Source organism: Magallana gigas, chromosome 1 (genome assembly GCF_963853765.1).
Source record: "Magallana gigas chromosome 1, xbMagGiga1.1, whole genome shotgun sequence".
Classification (NCBI taxonomy): Eukaryota; Metazoa; Mollusca; class Bivalvia; order Ostreida; family Ostreidae; genus Magallana; species Magallana gigas.
The window spans coordinates 58,269,396-58,293,579 of record NC_088853.1 but is presented as its reverse complement, the minus strand read 5'-3'; the positions used below and the strand labels follow the sequence as shown (position 1 = coordinate 58,293,579).

The following is a 24,184-nucleotide window of genomic DNA, read 5'->3' as shown; positions in this document are numbered from 1 at the left end:
AGAGAGAGAGAGAGAGAGAGAGATGGGAGACATTTCGATGCAATATTTAGCTACAGTGGCCAATGTTTCATCTTTTATCTTTCATGGTTTTTTTGTCCTTAATTGAATTATAGCTTATAATAGATGAATATTAAAATAATAACTTTCCTCCCTAACTACTAGTTACAATAAAAAATGTTTAATTTTCAATAATAAAAACAACAAGAGCAAAGCTCGTTGCTCGTTGGTAATGGAAGACTCTAATAAGCGTGCGCTATTTAAGAATTTGAAAGAAAAAATGGGACTATTCGTATAGAATCAAAATAAAATCAATGTAATCTTATCAAATACATACAGTACCGATCAGACCCAACCTTACAAAAAGTAAACCCCAACTAAACCCTGGGTTTACTTTCTGGGTTTACTAGAGTGGAACCAGAGTAAACCCAGAGTAAACCCCAAGTAAACCCAGAGTGGACACAGAGAGTAAACCCCGATCAGAAGAATACCCCGAAAGCAGACGCTACATGTGTATTCGGAATATACAAGGGACAGGAATTACAGGCAGTAGGATGATAAGATAAAATACATGTCTGCTTCACACTTAAGTGCGTATAGTTGACTCCAAAAGCAATTTTCGAGTAAACCCAAAGTAAACCCCGAGTAAACCCAAAGTAAACCCCGAGTGCACCCAAATTTTCAAAAAGTAAACCCAAAGTACACCTAGAAAGTAAACCCGGGTTTAGTTGGGGTTTACTCTTGTGTTAGGTTGGGTCTGATCGGTACTGTATATAAGTCAGTGTAAAAAAGTACATGTACAATGTAGATGTATTCTAGTTCATTGTTGTATCAATTAAAAATGTTTTTACACCCAAGAATTCAGACACGTAGCAGAAGGGAAGGGGGGGGGGGGTATGGGGGACTGCCCCCCCCCCGTCCCACTTTTTCTCGCAGCAGACACATTTCTTAAGTTACATACATGTATATAAAATTGAATTAAAGTGGTGTGCCCCCCACCCCCACTTTTTGGGGTAGCATATAGAAATAAAAGAGAATATAAGGACATCAAGAGTGAAAATGAAGGTAAAGGAATACAAAGTTCCGCCCCCCCCCCCCCCCAAAAAAAAAAAAAAACAAACAAAAAAACTATGCAACCCCCCCCCCCCCCCTCCCTCCAACGAATTAAGATTATCAAGATTTTGAGATTCGAGAATTTGCTTCTGCTTTTTTTCTTTTCAAGGTTTTTTTGATGAGGAGAAATCTTAGTATAGATTATTCTTATGATAGCTTTGGTTTTTGCAAAGTTTGACATGATGGATATTTCTAAGCGTATAAACTTTCTTAAGAATAATCTTAGCCTGCCTGACGGTCTTTTTTACAATTGACGACTACATTTGCAATTTGTGTGCAATTCTTTTTCTGCGATCGTGGGGGCAATATAAGAGTGTGTCATCTTAGGCGTTTACTCAATATAAGGTATGAGAATATTTACAATTATTTTACGAAGAAGCTCTCGTAAACATTAAAGAAAGACAAGGATGATGTCCTGTGGACGATTGCTCGAACACCGTCAATTGTACATACGATGATCAATAACCAGTGGTATGGAAATCACAGGGCTTCCTAAACCTAAGGTGGTATGGGACATCTGTCGATATTAATGTGGATTAAAGTACATTATGATTGAAATACTTTCACCGGTTTAGAATTTTTATATTTTACAATACCTAACTAAAAATACCTTTAAAAATATTTTGAAAGGTAAAAATTGTAAAACCCGCAGTGGGATTCGAACTCATGACTTATAGAATCATAGTAAATCCTCTAACTCACTGCGCTACGCACTTAGATGACAAAATTGGTAAAGAAACTACTTATATAACTGCACTAAATTTTATTGTTTATTTCGATAAACAGTACGTCACAACATGGAAGTGTCCCATACCACCTTAATTGAAAATGCCAAAGTGTCTTTAACATAGTACTGTACTCTTCCGGCACGGTCATCGCAGACCGATAAGGTAAAAACAAAGAATTTATATTCACAGTACGAATAACGGCTTACGAATCTTATATTAGAATGTGTATTAATTACAGGTATAAATAAACAAATCTGTCGAATGTCGAATAGCCAGCACTAGTATTACATGCGCGGTACCAGAGGGGGGGGGGGTCGCCCCCCCCCCCCCCACCCCGAAAAAACATCATTTAAAAAAAAACACACCTATTTAAACAAGCCGATAAAAAAACGTACGGTGTCGTGAGAAAAAAGGAACCATTCAATTTACTAGTTAAGATTCCAATTGAATTTAAACTGTTTGACAAAACAAGCTTACTTGTCTTATAATACGGATGCGAAGTGTGAAGCTATAAAATAAAAGTCTACAAATTATAGTACGCATCCATTTAATATTTTTGAAACATATATTTCAACTTAAAAGCTTCACGTCGTCATTGATGGTCAATGGAGAAACTGGTCGCTAACCTCTTTATATTAATGTATTTAATAGAATGGTTTCGTTTTGGAGATGCGAAGGCGAAAATGCGAGGGTGCGAAGGCGAATAAGCGAACTATTATAAGCGTATTATCGCTCTTTCGCATCTTCGCAATTTCGCCTTCGCCTTTCAAGTTTGTGGAGCCCTCAATCGTGCGGATCCAGATTTTTTTTCTAGAAGAGTGTTGGGGGGGGGGGGTGGGTGGGGGGGGGGGGCGAATGATTATTGTATTTGCCGCGGTTGGGAGGGGGGTCCGAGGCATATTCTTAGTAATTTTAATTTGCGAAATTAATAATATTGAAATTTCCAGAGAGAGGGAGGGGGGTCCGGATCCCTCTTATCCATAAAATTTCGTGCATGAGCAAGGAATTCGAATGTCGTATAATGAAGTTCAATGTTACTGTGTTTGAACCACAGTATTGATTTAAGGTAAGAAGACAGCTGATAAGTGATAGAAATCTTGAAATCACTACCTTTTATAAGGAGAATATAATGATTAGACGTAGCCAACACTGGTAAACAAAAAAAAACCGCATTACCCAGTAAAATATTAATGAACATCCATTGAAAGCACGTGTGCTTATTATGATAATATGCATGCGTACCAATAACAAATTCATCGGCAAGCCTCGGGTGAGTACGGTATCCATACCATCACTGATGGTCAACGGAAAAACTGGTTGTTAACCTTTTTATATTAATATATTTACTAGAATGGTTCGTTTTTGGGATTAACTAAAGACGGCTCAAGAAAATTTAATTGTAAATGTTCATATACTATATAAACACGTGTGCACACTGTAGTTCGTATACTACAGTTAACATGTGGTTGTACTTGATCTGTACACATGCAGTCAGAGGACCCTGTGTTTGTACTTGAGCTGTACACATGCAGTCCGAGGACCCTGTGTTTGTACTTGAGCTGTACACATGCAGTCCGAGGACCATGCATGTGTATGTACTTGACCTTTATACATGCAGTTTGTGTTTGTACTTGAATTGTATACATGCAGTCAGAGGACCCTGTGTTTGTACTTGATCTGTATTCACATGCAACCAGAAAAGAACTCGATGTTGAATGTATATACCATATAGATAAGTATTCAAAACTAATATAATTTTATTTAAAATTGGTAAGTAGATAAAAACAACAATAAAAACGCGTTTTGGTACAAATTTATACATATTGCAGTAATAACACTACCAACTACCACCAACCACCAAAATATTTAAATAAATCTCATTTTATATAAATGCTGATTTCCTGGTGATCATGATAATTTGGTTAATTCCATATCAGGTTCTTTTTTCAAAGCCCCAAAAACGGTATTCGATGTGGCTACTTTGATCTTCGCATTTTCGCCTACAGGGCGTAGATCTATGCGAGAGTGCAAAGTTGTGAAGGCGAAAGTGCGAAGTTGCAAAGGCGAAGGAGTGAAGGTACGAAGATGCGACGGCGAAGCGCGAAGATGCGAAGGCGAAAGTGCGAACTTGCAAACGCGAAGAAGCGAACTACTTTCGCTCCTTCGCACTTTCAAGTTTGTGGAGCTCTCTATCCTGCAGATCCAGATTTGGTTGTAGGAGAGGGTGGGGGGTCCCGAATGATTACTGTATTTGCCGCAGGGGGGAGGGGGGGGGTGTCCGAGGCATATTCTTGGTAATTTTACTTTGTGAAATTATTAATATTGAAATTTCCAGAGGGGTGTTGGGGGGGGGGGGGTCTTCCCCATCAAAATCCGTGCATGAACAAGGAATTCGAATGTCGTATACTAAAATTCAATGCTACTGTGTTTGAACCACTGTATTGATTTAAGGTAAGCAGACAGCAGATAAGTGACAGGAATCTGGAAGTGCATATGTACACATTATGGCAAGCATTACCTATTATGTAGAGTACATAATGATTAGACGTAGCCAACACTGGTAAACACAAAAAAAAATCCAATGCCCCAATAAAATATTAATGAACATCCATAGTTAGCACATGTGCTTACTATGATAATATGCATGCGTACCAATATCAAATGTATCGGCAAACCTCGGGCGAGTACGGTATCCACGCCGTCATTGATGGTCAATGGAGAAACTGGTCGCTAACCTCTTTATAAATGTATTTACTAGAATGCAAACATCTGTAAACATGCAGTCAGAGGACCCTGTGTTTGTACTTGAGCTGTACACATGCAGTCCGAGGACCCTGTGTTTGTACTTGAGCTGTACACATGCAGTCCGAGGACCATGCATGTGTTTGTACTTGAGCTTTACACATGCAGTTTGTGTTTGTACTTGAATTGTATACATGCAGTCAGAGGACCCTGTGTTTGTACTTGAGCTGTATACACATGCAACCAGAAAAGAACTCGATGTTGAATGTATATACCATTTAGATGAGTATTCAAAATTAATCTAATTTTATTTAAAATTGGTAAGTAGATAAAAACAACAATAAAAACGCATTTTGGTACAAATTTATATATATTGCAGTAATAACACTACCAACTACCACCAACCACCAAAATATTTAAATAAATCTCATTTTATATAAATGCTGATTTCCTGGTGATCATGATAATTTGGTTAATTCCATATCAGGTTCTTTTTTCAAAGCCCCAAAAACGGTATTCGATGTGGCTACTTTGACCTTCGCATTTTCGCTTACAGGGCGTAGATCTATGCGAGAGTGCAAAGTTGTGAAGGCGAAAGTGCGAAGTTGCAAAGGCGAAGGAGTGAAGGTACGAAGATGCGAGGGCGAAGCGCGAAGATGCGAAGGCGAAAGTGCGAGCTTGCAAACGCGAAGAAGCGAACTACTTTCGCTCCTTCGCACTTTCAAGTTTGTGGAGCTCTCTATCCTGCAGATCCAGATTTGGTTGTAGGAGAGGGTGGGGGGTCCCGAATGATTACTGTATTTGCCGCAGGGGGGAGGGGGGGGGGGGTGTCCGAGGCATATTCTTGGTAATTTTACTTTGTGAAATTATTAATATTGAAATTTCCAGAGGGGTGTTGGGGGGGGGGGGGGTCTTCCCCATCAAAATCCGTGCATGAACAAGGAATTCGAATGTCGTATACTAAAATTCAATGCTACTGTGTTTGAACCACTGTATTGATTTAAGGTAAGCAGACAGCAGATAAGTGACAGGAATCTGGAAGTGCATATGTACACATTATGGCGAGCATTACCTATTATGTAGAGTACATAATGATTAGACGTAGCAAACACTGGTAAACACAAAAAAAAAATGCCCCAATAAAATATTAATGAACATCCATAGTAAGCACATGTGCTTACTATGATAATATGCATGCGTACCAATATCAAATGAATCGGCAAACCTCGGGCGAGTACGGTATCCACGCCGTCATTGATGGTCAATGGAGAAACTGGTCGCTAACCTCTTTATAAATGTATTTACTAGAATGCAAACATCTGTAAACATGCAGTCAGAGGACCCTGTGTTTGTACTTGAGCTGTACACATGCAGTCCGAGGACCCTGTGTTTGTACTTGAGCTGTACACATGCAGTCCGAGGACCATGCATGTGTTTGTACTTGAGCTTTACACATGCAGTTTGTGTTTGTACTTGAATTGTATACATGCAGTCAGAGGACCCTGTGTTTGTACTTGAGCTGTATACACATGCAACCAGAAAAGAACTCGATGTTGAATGTATATACCATTTAGATGAGTATTCAAAATTAATCTAATTTTATTTAAAATTGGTAAGTAGATAAAAACAACAATAAAAACGCATTTTGGTACAAATTTATACATATTGCAGTAATAACACTACCAACTACCACCAACCACCAAAATATTTAAATAAATCTCATTTTATATAAATGCTGATTTCCTGGTGATCATGATAATTTGGTTAATTCCATATCAGGTTCTTTTTTCAAAGCCCCAAAAACGGTATTCGATGTGGCTACTTTGACCTTCGCATTTTCGCTTACAGGGCGTAGATCTATGCGAGAGTGCAAAGTTGTGAAGGCGAAAGTGCGAAGTTGCAAAGGCGAAGGAGTGAAGGTACGAAGATGCGAGGGCGAAGCGCGAAGATGCGAAGGCGAAAGTGCGAGCTTGCAAACGCGAAGAAGCGAACTACTTTCGCTCCTTTGTGGAGCTCTCTATCCTGCAGATCCAGATTTTGTTGTAGGAGAGGGTGGGGGTCCCGAATGATTACTGTATTTGCCGCAGGGGGGTGGGGGGAGGGGGGGGCCGAGGCATATTCTTGGTAATTTTACTTTGTGAAATTATTAATATTGAAATTTCCAGAGGAGTGTTCGGGGAGGGAGGGGGGTCTTCCCCATCAAAATCCGTGCATGAACAAGGAATTCGAATGTCGTATACTAAAATTGAATGTTACTGTGTTTGAACCACTGTATTGATTTAAGGTAATCAGACAGCTGATAAGTGACAGGAATCTGGAAGTGCATATGTACACATTATGGCGAGCATTACCTATTATGTAGAGTACATAATGATTAGACGTAGCCAGCACTGGTAAACACAAAAAAAAATCCAATGCCCCAATAAAATATTAATGAACATCTATAGTAAGCACATGTGCTTACTATGATAATATGCATGCGTACCAATATCAAATGTATCGGCAAACCTCGGGCGAGTACGGTATCCACGCCGTCATTTATGGTCAATGGAGAAACTGGTCGCTAACCTCTTTATAAATGTATTTACTAGAATGGTTTCATTGTTGGGCTTAACTAAACCCTGTCACACCAGGCTGCGTCCCCACGGCGTTGTAAAATTCATGGAATCGCCGTAGGATCGCAAGGAAAATTCAGAAATAATGTACAGTTTTATTTGAAAATTTTACAACTGGAGAAGTCACGGCGTCCTGACGGCGACCTAGGCGGTCTTACGGAGCTCCCACGGCGTATAACTGCGTTTCACGGAGTTCTACTTGGCGATTAACTGCGCTCTCGCTGAGTCTCCGCCGAGCGCTCATGACGTGCTAGGAGTTTTTACCGCGCGTCCACGGCGTGCTCTGTGCGCTGACTGCGCTCACAAGACGTTCTTTACTTCTTGGTAAATTAATATTAATTTGTACAATTGTATGGGAAACAAATAAGAATTTACAACTAGTATATAAATGATTTAAAAATTGTTGTGATTTTATGATAAGGTACATTGTAATTGAAACATAGTTACTTCTAAACAATTTGTGAAGGACTAGGATTAAACTCTTAGTAGTCAGGTCTACAAAAAAGATCCGTTATTAGTTGTTAGAAAACATTGAAAAGATGTGAAAACATCAAAACCAAATGGCGTGAATTCCATCTACGTCCATCGATTGGTCTTGGAATATTAGCAAATGCTGCTTTTTACATAGTCATCTACATCCAGTTTGATAATTATTACGTCGCTTGCTATTGTACAACAACCATTTTTCGAGTTTTCGTGGTCCTGATGACAACGCACTAGAAACGCCGTGGGAGCCCAGTATAAACGCAGAAAAAACGTCACGAGAGCGCTATGAACCAGCAACAGCTCTTTGGGGTCGCTGAGTGAACGCAGCCAAATGGAAAACAACTTGTTCAAACGCTTTAGATGCGCAGTGAGAGCGCATTGAGAGCGCGATAGAGACGCAGTGAGATACCAAAGGACTCCGTTAGGTCTCCGTGCAAGAGCAATTAACTTATCACTGCGTCTACACTGCGATTAGCTGCGTTCCTTGAGCGCACCGACGGAGCTCTCGTGGCGCTGTTGGAGATCTTACGGCGCTGTCACGGCGACCTCACTACGCTTTTACGGCATGTTTAGAACGCCGAGCCACGGCGCGTATTTTGTGCATGTTCAAAGTGCGCGCCGTCGCATGGCGTTCTTAAATGATCAAGGCGATCCCACCGCGACGGACGAAGATGTAGTTATGTTGTTACAGCGCTGAAGAAGACTCTACTGCGTTTACCTTGGCGTTTTACATTATTTAAGGACGCAGCGGGATCGCCGTGAGAACGCAGCTCCGTGTGACAGGGGTTTGAAGACGGCTCAGGAAAATAAAATTGTAAATGTACATGTACTAAAAAAATACTTGTGCACAGTGTAGTTCGTATACTACAGTTAATCTGTGGTGATCAGTACACATGCAATCCGAGGACCCAGTGTTTGTACTTGATTTGTACACATGCAGTCCGAGGACTCTGTGTTTGTACTTGATCTGTACACATGCAGTCCGAGGACTCTGTGTTTGTACTTGAATTGTATACATGCAATCAGAGGACCCTGTGGTTGTATTTGATCTGTATATGTATATGCATTCAGAGACCCTGTATTTGTACAATTACAATTTTCAGACCTACTGTGGTTTCATCAATATTCGTTGAATACCAATTTTCGTGGATTTCGTTGTTAAGTTGCTCCACAAAATTAAATGTTCATTAAAGTGCAATTTCTATTAACATTTTGTATTGATAGGTTCATTGGCCACGAATTTACGTATCCTTGAAACTGTGATTTTTACTATATCCACGAAAATTGATACCCTTGAATATTAATGAAACCACAGCATATATTTACATTTTCCAGTGTCTTTGCTTGTGATAACACTACGTACCGATTTTGTACTATATAACCCATAATACAAATGACGCCAAATTGAGGCACCAGCGGGGTTTGCTTATTTATATTTTTACAATGTATATTTAATCGTACGATGGCATAAAACTATATAAATATAAGTAATAAGGAATCATTCTTTTAATATTATGAGGTGATAATTTCGGTTGGGGCGTGATCAAATCTATCATAAAGCCCTTCGGGCTTTATTGGATTTGATCACGCCCCGACCAAAATTATCACCTCATAATACTCAAAGAATGATTCCAAGTTTAATAATATTCCTTATATCTTTTCGAGAAAAAAAACTCCTAACTATTCGTAAGAAAATCAAAGGTGGAATAACACATCATAACAAAATGGCTGACCTCTGAACGAAAGGATATTTCGTTTTATTAAAAGGATTTTATCGACGGCAACATGTAAGTTATCCAATAGCCGAATAGATAAAATGTCGGACTTAAGATGAAGATAAGTGATAAATGTCCGTACATCACGAGTTCGAATCCTGCTGGGGCTTTTGTTGTTAACTTGCATGTACTTACTGAATTTTTTAGATAATCAATTTGTATCCCTAAACTGTAAATATTTCGCTTATTTGACATATGTACAGTTTATTTATCATTATATCTTTCATAATCAAATAATTCACTGTTTATTTGAATGACTTTTTCCATGTGGGTTATTCGACCTTATCTACATGTATGCTAAATTTTCTCATATTGGCAAGCGTAAATCGTCTTTTATCTTACATACTCGTTGAAAGTTTTCATTGCGTTCGTTAATGCTAAAATTCGTAGTTATCGCACAACCATTGTATATTTTCAAATATACATGCATGGTCTGGCAGATCGAGATTACAAATGAAAATTCGCTATAATACAAATACAATAATGAAATTACAGGCGTCGTTTAGATGAGTTATTGAATGGGCTTTCTTCTGCTATTACATGTACAGTATCATATTCCTTCATGTACAGTACATGTACCTATTTCAACTCTACATTTAACTTCGGGTGTCCACGTTTTCTTTCGGGGGGTAGGGAGTAGGGGTACAACATACGTATGTTTAATATTCACAGGTTCACTGAATATTTAACACTAAGAAAACTTTAGATCAGCTTGTCCTTTGGTTGTAAATATATGTACATTTTCAGTAAGGGGGAACCTGTTGTTGTACTTAATATATATACATTCAGTCAAAGGACTCTGTCTTTCTACTTGATCTGTAAACATACAGTCAGAGGACCCTGTTGTTGTACTTGACCAGTCTGTACATTTGCTATCAGAGGACCCTGTGTTTGTACTTGAGCTGTACACATGCTATCAGAGGACCCTGTGTTTGTACTTGAGCTGTACACATGCTGTCAGAGGACCCTGTGTTTGTACTTGAGCTGTACACATGCTGTCAGAGGACCCTGTGTTTGTACTTGAGTTATATATATGCAGTCAAAGGACCCTGTGCTTGTACTTGATCTGTAAACACATGCAATCAGAAGAGTACTCGATGTTTGCATATACATGCCATTTAGATGAATATTCAAATTACAAGTTATAATTAAGAAGGCTTAATAGTCAGCAAATTACCAATCGCATATACATGTACCTTAAAAGTTGGATATAATTATATTAGACAGAAGCCATGAAGACTTTACATTGTTTATACAGTACCGATCAGACCCAACCTAACAGAAAGTAAACCCCAACTAAACCCTGGGTTTACTAGAGTGGACCCAGAGTAAACCAAAGGAAACCCAGAGAGTAAACCCGGTCAGAGGTATACCTCTGAAAGCAGACGCTAAATGTGTATTCGAAATATACATAGGGCAGGAATTACAGACAGTAGGATAGTAAGATAAAAGACAGGTCTGCTTCACACTTTAGTGCGTAGTTGACCTCAAAAGCAATTTCCAAGTAAACCCAAAGTAACCCCAGAGTGGACCCAAGTTTTCAAAAAGAAAACCCAGAGTAAACCCCAAAAGTTAACCCGGTGTTAGGTTGGGTCTGATTGATACTATAGAGCTCCTTCTAAAGAAGATTAATAGAGTCCAAAAATGGCCATGACCATCGAACCCTCTTAAATGTTCTCCCATTAGTTGTTTTTCAAGACCTTTTTTTTTAAATTGGTCTGTAGATCAAAAAATATAAACATTAAAGACACATTTTGATACAAATTTATACATATTGTAGTATTTTTTAAAATTTTGGTCAGTCGTTCTTGAAAAACAACTAATAAAAAAGTGGCCCAATATACAATGAAAATGAACCTTGTTATTAGATTACATGCTTTTATTCTCTGTAACAAATTCATTCTTAAACAAAACTTAAATGATTTCAAATAAATATATTTCAGACATGTTCATTTTTAGACGCTAAATTAATTATGATAATTTCTATGTACATGTAGTACTGTGGAATCATTTTTATTTGTGGGGGTCAATGTCCGTTGGTTACCAAACTGTTCCTAGTTCATGGGGAGGTAATTTCTTCAGTAGCAAGTTCTATTTTATCAATAAATACTAAATATTTGCTTGTGTATACATTCAAGGGGATGTAAATTTGTGTGCAAGCCAGTTACTCACGAAAGCCATGAACATTGGTCCCCCACAACCACGATGATTCCACAATATAATATGTACTGACTACATACAAAAATAAACATTCACATGCAATTTTAAATTCAGCTTTGATTAAATTTCCCAAAATTAAATTAAGTTATATGTATGGACTGAAAACTTATCATTCCAATTTATCAAGCATGCAGTTATTATAAATTGCACGAAAGTGTTCAACTTCAAGTTGCATCTAGTATGGGCCATGGTGATTCTTTTCCATTTGTATTTCATTCATATCTTTGGTATTATGTCCAACTCTTTTCTTGAGATTTCCTAAAAAGAAATATTACATTTAAACATAGTATTTTTACATTAACTTTAAAACAATAACTAGTAACAAATACATGTAACTATTAAAAAATAAAATTCTAGTTTTAGTCAATGTACAAATAAAAGGCCGTGTAGGGGTAAAAAAAGAAGAAGAGTATTTAACATTTGTACATGCAACTGAACTCAGGTTTTCAGTGTAATTTTGAGATTGGCTACACATTGAGTATAATTGACACATTTTCTTACATGTACTTATATGTAAATACATTTAAGATCGATGTATGTATACATACATGTAGTTGTATCCCAAACAGCAGAATTGTAGATGGTGAGATTATAAATTCAGGGATTCGGAAGCTAACACAAAGTAGGAAACCTGACAGATGTTATCTTTTTAATCAATTTACTGTAGATTCCTACATGTAATTAAACACAAGGAATTGATATTCGCATAAAATGACACGAGAAGCACGCAAAGCGGATTTTAAAACCTCACTATTATTTTCTGAGAGTTTTGAACTATAAGAAATTAGGATAGAAGTTATTTTGCACTAGCTATTAAATACACAACTGCAATATCATGGAATTACATGTAAGTACTTGCATAAAATAAGAGGGGTTTGCACAAATAAGGAATCAACGGTATATATTTGAAAATACAACTAGATACAAGGTTTATTTTGAAATATTAACCGACTAAAAAAATTTTCCGATACAAGTTTTTACCAGTATACAAAATATCAGTTCTAGAATCAAATTAAGAACAATATAAAAGAAAGAATATAGAATGGTATTATATTGTACATGTATGTAATTGTATCATATTTGATACACAATACTAGCTTTATGTATAATTTGATACAATATTGTATGATATCATATGATATCATATCATGTGACATAGTAATTCATTATATATTGTTATACTTTCATGTTAAATACTGAAATCTGATTGGTTAAGACGCAGTTCATAATATTTTCTATTACCTTCAGCGTTAGCAACGCACTTAGCAACGGGTAACATTAAAAATTGTTACATGCGCGAAAAAATTATGCGCGTACGGTTCGCTGTAGAATTCACGTTATTCCTATATGCAAGCAGTAAAATTTTCTTCAAAATTAAGACATTCAGTATAACAAAATAAATAGTGCCTGTTTGGGAGGATAACAGTTGAAATTGACACCCCTCAAAAACCATTGTCAACCTCCGCTTCGCGTCGGCTGACAATGGTTTTTGAGGGGTGTCAATTTCAACTGTTACCCTCCCAAACAGGCACTATTTATATAATACAATATCAAATTATAAAATACTGTATCATATCTGATACAATAGCGGGTTTCGAACTCTTGCCACTAAAAGCATTGCGTCTTGAAGCCCAACGCGTTACTGTTATGCTACAGCATCCGATGATGCATCTGACGGTATTTATATATATAAAACGTAGAAACTTACGATTGACATCAAGCAATTGAAATTATTAATCTTTCCAAAAACATCTCATTATTGACGATAATTTTATAAGTTATATAAGTTTTGATAAACTTTTGAATAAATGGATTAAACAATTTCGAAAGAAATTCAACATGAGAATCACAAAAACGCTTTTTGGAATGACGCTTGATAAAGAATGTACAAGAACAAAATTCAATGAGATTTTGTCTGCTAAACATTTCGAGTTTTCTCGGTAAGGTGAAACGTTTCTTGTTTCTTAATTAAAAAGAACATAATCCTTTGTTGATTTTTTTTAATTGTACAACAACTTGTTGATTAAATAATCGATGAATTTGAAATCAATTGATTAATTTGAAAGAACAAACGCTAGCTTTTCCGGTGATTATTTTTGGGACAGGACAACACTCAAACATCACAGCTACTTGTAGCAAAGCACGTCAGTATATACAACACTTGGCATAATAATTAATAACAATAGTGTTGTGTTGTGCATGTAACTATGCCTAAATAGTACCCTAGTCAGGGTTTGATACATAGTGCACTCGCCTCCGGCTCGTGCACTATGTAACAAACCCTGTCAGACTACTATTTATTAATTAGGCATAGTACATGCACAACACAACACTATTATATAAATATTGTACCATATCATACAATACTATACATAACGATATCATGATACAATATCATATCATAATGTACAAACATTTGATACAATATCATATTGTATCATATTACTTTTTACAATATAATAAATAATATAATATTGTATCATATAAAACAATACTGTATCATATCATACAATACTATATCATAGGAATCATGCTATATCATTTAACAGAAAACACATCCATCAAGCAGTTTGAGTGAGGTAGGAGCTTTTTTAAGCATCTTTGATAATGGAGATCAGGCTCTGAAGTTACCTCTGTGATTCATTTATATTATAGCTAAATCAACTATGCAAGCTATAACATGTATCTATAACTAAAACATGTGACCTGTTCCAAAAACTAAACTTCATCTCACATCTAAAACCTATGGCTCAGATTCAGCATTCAAACCTGTCAGGTGAATCAGCATCATAAGACACATCATCGATACAATTTTGGTGAAGTTAGGACCAGTAATAATAAATTACAAAGATATATTTTGTCAGCATCCTTGATAATAGAGATAAGGCTGCTTCCTCTGCGATACATTTATATTAATAGTTAAATCAACTATGCAAGCTATTATCTATAAAACATGTGATCTGTTCCAAAAACTAAAACCTCATCCTGCATCTGAAACCTATATATATGGCTCAGATTCAGCATTTAAGGCTGTCAGGTGCATCAGTATCATAAGACCCATCATCCATATGATTTAAGTTTGGTGAAGTTAGGAGGAGTAATAACTAAGATAAAATCATCAGAGGGCACCTGATCCAAAAACTTTAACCAGCTATTAAAAATTAATCTCCTCCAGCATCCAAAACTAAGGCTCAGATTCAGCATTCAAGCCTGTCAGATGCATCAGTATTACATGTATAAGACACACCATCCATACAAGTTTGGTGAAGTTAGAACCAGTAGTAACTTAGAAATGGCTATCAAAGGGCACCTGCACCAAAGACTTACACCTGCTCTACAAATCTTAACCTCATCCAGCATCTGAAACCTTAGTAATGGCTCAGATTCAGCATTCAAGCCTGTCTGGTGCATCAATGTAGCTCAGTGGTTAAACATTTTAAAGTACATGTATCTGCAGGCTTGTGAACTGCAGATTGTGACTTTTGTTCATATTTACTGAATTAGGTAATCAAAATTTTTAAATCATAATTTTTCATCAAGTATAATACATATTTTTTTGCCCATTTGTCAATCTTAGACTAATATCAGGGGTAGAAACTTCTTAAATATACAACTTGCAAATAATTGCGTATACCAAAAATGAACCTGTATGAATTTGCTACGTACTTTTTAGATTAAATCTTAATAAATTAATGTAACGTTACCAATTAAGCAAGCTAGCTACCTTGATCAATTTAACTAAAATGGCATATTAAACACGTTAATATATATATATAAAATACGTACCTCATAAGTTGATGTCTAATCCAATATCAGTCGCATGTTGCCATATTATTGATAAATTGTTTCACACTATTGATGAATCTTGACACTGTATGATTCTTAAATCTGTATCAAATTTGCATCCTAATCATTGCATTTTTGTGTATATATATATTCAACTTTTTGAACACACTGAATATCATCCACACTTTTAACTGGTGAAATGGCTTTTTAGTTCTTTTATTGGAATCATTTTCTTGATCCTTCAGCATGTAATTTTTTTAGTCAGTTTCCTTAATTTAAAAAATCCACATCAACAAGAAAAGGTTGGTTACAAGGATTCCATGATACTCTGTCAATTATACTTCTTCCATCATCAGGTCATGATGAAATTCACCTCCCATCACACAGCTATAGATATGGTCCTATCGTCATATCCCCCAGAAAACAAATAGACTGGTCTGCTTATGTTCCTAAAAAATAAATTGAAAAGTGTTTTTTTTAATACTCGGTATCTAGATAATAAAATTACAATTATATTACTTTATATGAATGATCTCCAACAAAAAGCAATATGTATAGGCAGTACTGTGAGTATGCCCTGGATCAAGTGTTTATATATTCATGTGTCATGCATCACAAGAATAAACATATGCTACTCAATAACTGTAAAATAGTTTCTTTGCTATCTGCCCAATGTGAAAAGTCATAGAAACCATTCACTGGCAGCATTTGATTTCCCTCATTTTTAATCTCAGAACACCTCTGTTGTAAACCCAGTTGCTATGTTAAATTCAAAGTCTGTTGATTGACTCTAATTTGTTTACCATCAAGAAAATCTGCATCACCGACAAATAAAGTTTTCTTTGGTACAATGTATAACAAGATATCTACAGTATTTACCGACTATATTCAGACAATAGCGAGTTAATATTGTCCCCCTTGACAGAACTTATTTCCCATGGCTTCACCTCAGGATATAGTTACTGTCTCAAGAGACAATAAACTTTTTTACCTTAATTTTCATTGCAAGTAAATGCAGTCACACTTCGTTATCTCTAACTAGATGGGACTGTTTAAAAACTTTGAGATATCCGAGTATTCGAGATATCGAGGGTAACACACTTAAAAAAATAAGTGGTTGTGATTTACAAATCACTTCGACATATCCATAATTGTATTTGAGATATCAGTGTTCGAGATATCGAAGTTCAACTGTAGGTATATTTTATCTAAACGATTTATTGCTTTCTTTGGTGCTTCATTCTGGCTATGAAGGTATCTAGCGTTGCAGAAAAAAAAATACATGTTAAAGTAGATCCAGTGTTCTGTGACGTCACACCTTTTTGTAAAACTTTGAATTCTTTAAAAATTGTGCAAGATAGTTTTATTTATTTTATGTGAATATAATCACATGGATGTAATTAGAATTATTGGTATGTTAAAGATATTTTCGCACTTAATTTTATACTAAATTTCCAAATTTTTATATATTTTATCTATGCAAAGGGGAAATAACTCTATTTCTGACTTTTCTCTCAGTTGTATGTCTAAATGCTATAGTTTTTCTTATTCCAACGATTAATTTTTAAATATTTTTGTAATTTTAGTTTTCTGATAAAGTTGACATTAAAATTAAACAAGAAAAACAAATTTCTGCCTTCAAGATTTTACTTTTAACAGAAAAAAATACATTTTTCTAATGCTAAAATATGCTTTAGTTTATGTTTATCTGGCATCTCAAAAAGTGTGATGACATGTATATTTTTTCTAACAATTGATGACATTTAAGTCTATTAAGTCGAAATCAGTTCGGTTTTTCAACTTTCCTCAGAGAATTTTACGAGTATGGAGCTACCTTAAGGCAAGTTGTGTTTTTTATCAGCAATGCTAGGCTGTGTTATAACTTTCACACAGTACCTGCAACATATTTTTTTACAATCCTATCCTGTCTTATCCTATCCTGTACAGTTTATCAATCCTATTGTATCTTTCGTATATATAACCTTCTACCGTGCGTTAATCCTAGTATCCTATCGTGTGTTAATCTTATCAGGTTTATATATTGTTCAATTCTAACAGTTTTTCCATTTATTCGATCGCGTTAAACCTTTGGTACCATTTTACATGCAAGTACTTTACTTTGAAGTTACAAGTCGTTCAGTGCACCGTATACGATAAGTTATCAAACAATTAATATACAATATACAATCCAGCATTATATCATACTAATTTCTAAATTCTTTAGACTAAAATAAAATAAAATATTACATGTAAATCACATTTTAAGCAATGGAAATGAAAGATTAATGTTAGCAATCAAAGTTCTTAGGAACAAGGTAACATATTTACCTATAGGTTGAATATATTAAACCGTACGCAGTGTATAACTGATCAGTAAGCATTAACTTGTATGTAATACAATTCGATCGTTATTTGATGCATTCTTTTTACAAAAAGAAGGTACTTATAAACGATTTTATACTTATCTAAAACAAGAGTTTCATTTTAAGGTTCTAAGATCGTCAGCCTCAAAGTATTTTTTTCATATCATAACAATGATATTTTTCTATCAACCTTTATAAATGAAATAAAATGAATTTTTAGATGGTGTCCATGCATTTTACAAAGTTATTGCAAATTTGCCTAGTATGATGGATATAATAAAATAAAGAAAAAAGTTGAGCTCAAAAAAAAGTACTGGTGCATCAGTGGCATGCATGTACATGTATATTAGTGGGAGTGCTCCGTGGATCCACTACGCCATGAAGCATTTAGTTGTGTGACTAATGGTTATACTAGCCCACTAGTAGAATACTAATTAACATTGTATGTAAAAAAAAAAAGTCAGATTTATGGTACAAATAAAAGAAATCGGGATAATTAAGAGTTATCGAACATATTGCTGAGGATCGGAGGTTGTTTACTTAAATAAACCTGCTATTTTCCATGTGATTTGATGTCGAGATGAGATATGTTTGCGGTGATTGGCTGGGGTGTTTGGTAATGAAAACAATGTTACCAATATTGATAAATTATTGATCATTTAAGCTCATATTTTTCCTTAATAAATTTTAACTTGTTATGTTTGTATATTCTATAAATGACGCAGCTAGGATTAACAACTCAATAAATGTAAATAAAATTCTGTACAGTAATTATAAGGTATATTGTGAAGAGCATTTGAAGCAATTATGAACATCATTAATTTTATCTTTTTCTATCATGAATCAATCCAATCGTATCATGCGAGTATATACTGTTCTACTGTGCATTATAATCCTATTCAGAATCTATTATGCGTGAATACTATCCGTTTGTTAATCTTGTAAAAAATAACGTTGCGGGTATTGTATCCACATGACTCAGCACCAAAGAAAACATTTTATTGTTTAGAAATAGCATCCAACTGAGATCATCTGATTTGATATCGGACATGATATACTGTTTAAATCACATGAACGTCTTATATAATTACGTACCTTTTTTGTAATCATTTTATATTTATTTTAATGATTCCTTTACAATATCTGCACAAAATACAGTGTTAGATGAAAAATGAGTAACACAGAAAAATGAAAATACCAAATGCTAGTTATAACTATGGAATTTTTATAATAACAAATAGAATTTAAAGACCTTTATGACTATCAGTAGTATAAATTGGATAATTTAATCCTGAAACAAGGTTATATATAGCTTTTTAAATAGCTAAGAAAGGTCCAAAGAGAATACACAATCTATTAAAATACAAGATAAATAGTTTCCAGAACAATAATAATATGCGGGTTCACTTTTAGTTTGCACCTTTATTTTTATATGGCTGTACATGTAGGTGAGGAGATAAGCGTGTAGTGGTGAAAATGCAATGTATGACTGCGCACCTACTTAATGCTTAAAGTTGTCACATTGCAAACATAGCTCTATGAATTTCATGGTCTCGTCGCAAACCACTACCAATATATTTACTTTCCAATCTCACTAAGAGGTCGGGAAATATACGGTACACGGAGTCTGGACTGTGGCTGCAGACAATTCCCATTGGCAGTCTTCCGATGCGCAATTTGACCTAGAAACTGACCAGTTTCATAACTTCTTCGAATTTCTCCAACACGAACTGTCTATATAATTCCTTCCCAGAATACCAATTTAAGCAAGCGCAATTGAAGTTTCATCCTAACTTAATTAGTCAGCCTGCGGGCTGACTAATAATAACAATTGGGTCAATGACTAAGATAATTTAAATATCTCTCTCTTCTCTCTCTCTCTGCTGCTACCCTCCCAAACAGGCTCTATATAATGTTCATTTATCATTTTATAGGGATCAAGTCATTTGCCATTATAAAAATCTTTAGTTACAGTTGTATCATATAAACCTTTCAGCTAGGTACAATTAGTTCGCCAATTTATTTGTTACCAATGAAACAAGATTTTATATAAAAAGGTTGAAATAAGGAATGCTATATATGTATATAAATGTATATATGTCAGAGGTGTTAAGTATGGACAACATCATTAGACAATGTTGCTTTAGAATATGTTTACTTTCTTTAATTAAAAAAATGATATTGGAATTTCATTTTTTCTGCATTGGATACTCGAGTGACCAGTTGAGTGTGTTACCAGTAAATACAGCTTTAATAGCTCATAAGTTTGTTTTAAAAAAGAAACTTTATATGTTTTGGGCTGCTCATTCATCTTTGTGGAATTTATTAGGTAATATACATTCAACATGATTCAAATATAAATTTTGTATTTTCATTCAATTACTGAATAATTATTTTTTTTAAAACAATGATAATACCAGTTATGTAAAAAATCTATATGTGACGGAAGATATCAAAGATGACGTTGTAAATTGCTAGTAAACAGAAATCCACGGACCTGGACCTGGCCAGATCACGCTCGGACGATCACTGCAATCAAACTTCATGGGTGCGATTGCTTCAAACTTGATTGACAAGCGGCATTATTTTGAAGTTTGTACAGGTAAAAAAGGGAGCGTTTGTAAAATGTTCGGCCTTTAAGTAACCAGCTGACTGAGTCTAGTGAGCAGCTGACATAATTAATCATTGACTCTTGCCAAGAAGGAAAATCTGACAGTATTTTAAAACAAGTACTGGCGTGCGACCAGTTCTCGTCAAGTACCATTTCTCGCCAGTACATTGTGATGTCATTTTTCGTCTATAATTTTATGTGTTGATAAAATGACGTCACAATGTACTGGCGAGAAATGGTACTCGGCGAGAACTGGTCACACGCCAGTATATGTATAAATTGCCTCACCCATGTTGTTCAACATGTTCAAAGCATAAAAAATCATGTTTTATACACAGACATCTTCTATCAAATATGATTTAGGTCTAAAATATTAAGCCTTGAGGTTGAGATATGCTAACCTGTTTATGGATAAAGTTAATTCATGATTGGAAAATGTTTAAATTCATTCTGTTTACCGGTATTTCTTAATTTCACATTTACCAAAACCTGCAATTACATTACTCATAGATCATGCATGTGTAGAAGTTCGTCTTGCACAGTTCAACATGGAATATATTATATTAACTGTTATTCCCTAGTAAAAAATGCAGGAACTTGAACAGCTGATTAACAAATATCATAGTATCAAGTATGTGTAACAGCTGACTATTGTAATCTGACCGAGTCTGACCTACTTACGTTGCGAATGTAAACATGGCACCCGTCCTCCATCCCTAAATAATACACGAAAGTTCTTCATGATTTTCACTTTTAAAATAACCAGAATCCACAGTAACTTGTGATGCTATGGTCAACTGACAGTTTTCTCTCCCGCTGGACAGTGGCGGCGTTTCTGACGAAAAAAAAATTAATTCGTACTAGGGATGTTTCCGATATGTAAACAAACATGGGGATTGATATAATAATCAACTCGCCATTAATTCACAATATATATCTTGACATTTACATAGATGTAAATCTTTTACTTAATAGCATTATGTTAAAACGAATGTTTGTTAAAAGATTCGCGAAAATTCGGGCTGACAAACTATCGAGCCATGCACGGACCCTGCATTTTTCCACAATCAGGGGTGTAAGAGAATTTTTTTTGTGCAGTGGGAGTAAAAGAGTAAAATTCAATTAAAATGCAGAAATTTCCAGAGGTAGAGGGGGGACCCCTGATTCACTGTAGATCCGCGACGCACATGAATGATAGCCCCAGTTTACAACTACAATAGGCTAAATTTTAAATAAATAAATGAATATAAATATATCTACATGTATTAAAAAATATTGTGAAATTAGTTTGTGAAATTAGTAAATTAAACGGTTCCGTTTTCTAAACATTCCCATGATGCATTTTAGTTTGTGTTTTCATTTGCCCAAAAAGAAATTAATTTTTTTACTTTGAATATTTCTAACATTGAAAGGAGACCGACTCTGCTGGTGTAAATAGGAGAACGTGCATAACTTTCTAAGATAATTGGTTTGTATGGAAAATTATTTGATACTGTAAAAACCAAAAAAATGGACAAAGCAGCTTTAAGGATTTTATATGACCAATATTTCTTTGAGATGCGTTAGAATTCATGATACTAACTAAAGTTTAAAAAAGCACATGTTTTTCACTATAATTGATAAATTCTATAGTTTCTGAAAACAAATAAATATTAATGCCTTTATATTAATTATTAATGATATTAAAATAAATGAACATGTTTGTATATTATTTACTGGTACAATATCAGTCACAGTATGATAGTGTTTTATTATTTATTTATTCAGGGGGGAGGGGCAGGAGGGTAGATGTCAGATCTTTTGTTAAATAATCCAGTTAATATTCTGTTTCTAACTCTGTTTTATCTTTGCTGTTTCGTTTTTAACACAAATTAACAGTTATCAGGGTTTGATACATTAGAATTTGTTTAAAAAATAATTACATTTTGAACTCGGCGTTTAATATGTAACCGAAATCATGGCTTGATATATGTTTATATAACTTACTAGGATTTGTGAGCTCTCTATCACTTTATAATCCGACGAGTGAATCAATTTTTTGCTGGCTATGAAAACTCCTCAAAGAAGTATTCTAAACTTCAAAATATGAAAATATTTGGCTAATGTAATGACCATGCCCTTCAAACAGCACATTTTCTCTCGTTTTGTAACTGAAATTATGGAATTAGTGTTTTGTAATTAAAAAAATAAAGATATACTTTGTATGGTATATACTAATCTAATCGAATAAAGAATTTGAACTGGATAAAAAGATTTTAAACGATAGACTAAGCACAATGAAACTATAGATCAATATAATCATAGAGAGTATGTAGGTTTCAAAACATTTCATTTGGATTTGTTTACGTTCGCGGGGGTGTTAAGGAAGCATATGGGCAATTTAGCGTCTTATTTTGACTGTTATATTCAAAATCGTGAAATTTAATAATTATTTTGAATAAGATCAAACACTTAGTATTATCCTTTAAAATAGATGTCAGTGCAATAAAATCGGGTTGTACATAACTGCCACATTGGTGCATTATCACGTGACAACTATAAATAGCTTACGTATATTCCTTAACATAAAATGAGATAGAACAACACTACCCCGCGGTTTCAAAAATAAAATAAACATAACAAGTGAAAGCAAAACATCTTAGTTTAATCAAAACCCCTGCTAGAATTCTATGTTCTTCCTTATTAAAAAGTTATTTATCCGGTTCTCGAAAAACCTTCCCAACTTTTTTATAGTTTGCACGGAAAACGGCAAATTGCATCAAAACAACACACAACATGGGATTCTAGCTATTTTCAATTTAAGCATTGATCAAACTAACGATACGTATAAAATTTTAAGTTCAATATATACGGGGTAGTGTTGTTCTAGTCGGATTTTTATATCGTAAACAACGACAGAGGAAAGCCTGGCCGAGAAATAAAAGCAAATTTACATACCTTTTAGCGAATGATTGATAAAACTAACATCTCCCCAAGTATTCTTATGTTCAATTCTCAATAAATCACACCACAATACTTTATTAGAGTTCTTAGATAAGTTATATTTTGAATATGTTTACAATGTTTTTCGATCAAATTCACACGACATTCAACTTTAAGTCATGACGTCATCAATGTGTAAATCTACGTAATACAAACTAATTTCTGGAAAAAAAATTGTCTTCAGTATTTTTTATTTGTTTTTGATCTCCGTTTCGTTGCTTAGATATTTAAATATGTACATAATAACTAAGATTTGTGATTTCACGGAATTACATGTAACTCAGATTCCATATGCTTCCTTAACACCCCCGCGTTTGAATTACAACTAAACATGTATAAGAATATTCTAACTATTGTTAATTATCACTTTCGCTTCTTAAACCATTGATAAAACAATCTATATTATATAAAAATATTGTAAAAACTTACTACGACCTCCAGAGATCTTGATTGATCATCACTTCCGCCGCCGAGATGCGCGCGCATCGAAAACAACAAGTGTGTGTTATGGCGTCCGATAAAACTGTGTGACCGGGAAACGCACATTCACATTTTACCGACCTTCTGAGGACTTTCACCAAATTTCACCACATGATATATTTCGTCATTTTGAGTTGATTGGGACAGAATCTTTCCGAGGACCCGAAAAAAGTCCTCGGGAGAAATTTACGTCCTCGGAGTAAAGGTGTTTTTATACACTCGCGTCCTCGGAGCATCGGTAAAACCAACACACACACACACACACACACACACACACACACACACA

General features: G+C 34.9%; 1 protein-coding gene and 1 long non-coding RNA gene across 4 annotated transcripts in view; one reads left to right on the top strand and one right to left on the bottom strand.

Annotated features, from left to right (window-relative positions):
* Window positions 1-24,184, top strand: part of LOC105341201 (protein jagged-1-like) — a 332,190-nt gene that overhangs the window by 292,482 nt on the left and 15,524 nt on the right. The window lies entirely within an intron of this gene.
* LOC136273011 (uncharacterized) lies at window positions 11,479-24,139 on the bottom strand. Of its 2 annotated transcripts, none has more exons than XR_010711138.1 (4): window positions 23,848-24,139; window positions 21,118-21,271; window positions 15,463-15,911; window positions 11,479-11,934 (listed from the first exon to the last, which is right to left on the bottom strand). It is a non-coding gene; the product is annotated as an uncharacterized lncRNA (long non-coding RNA). The 2 variants fall into 2 exon arrangements; XR_010711140.1 differs by lacking the exon at window positions 23,848-24,139 and adding an exon at window positions 22,423-22,440.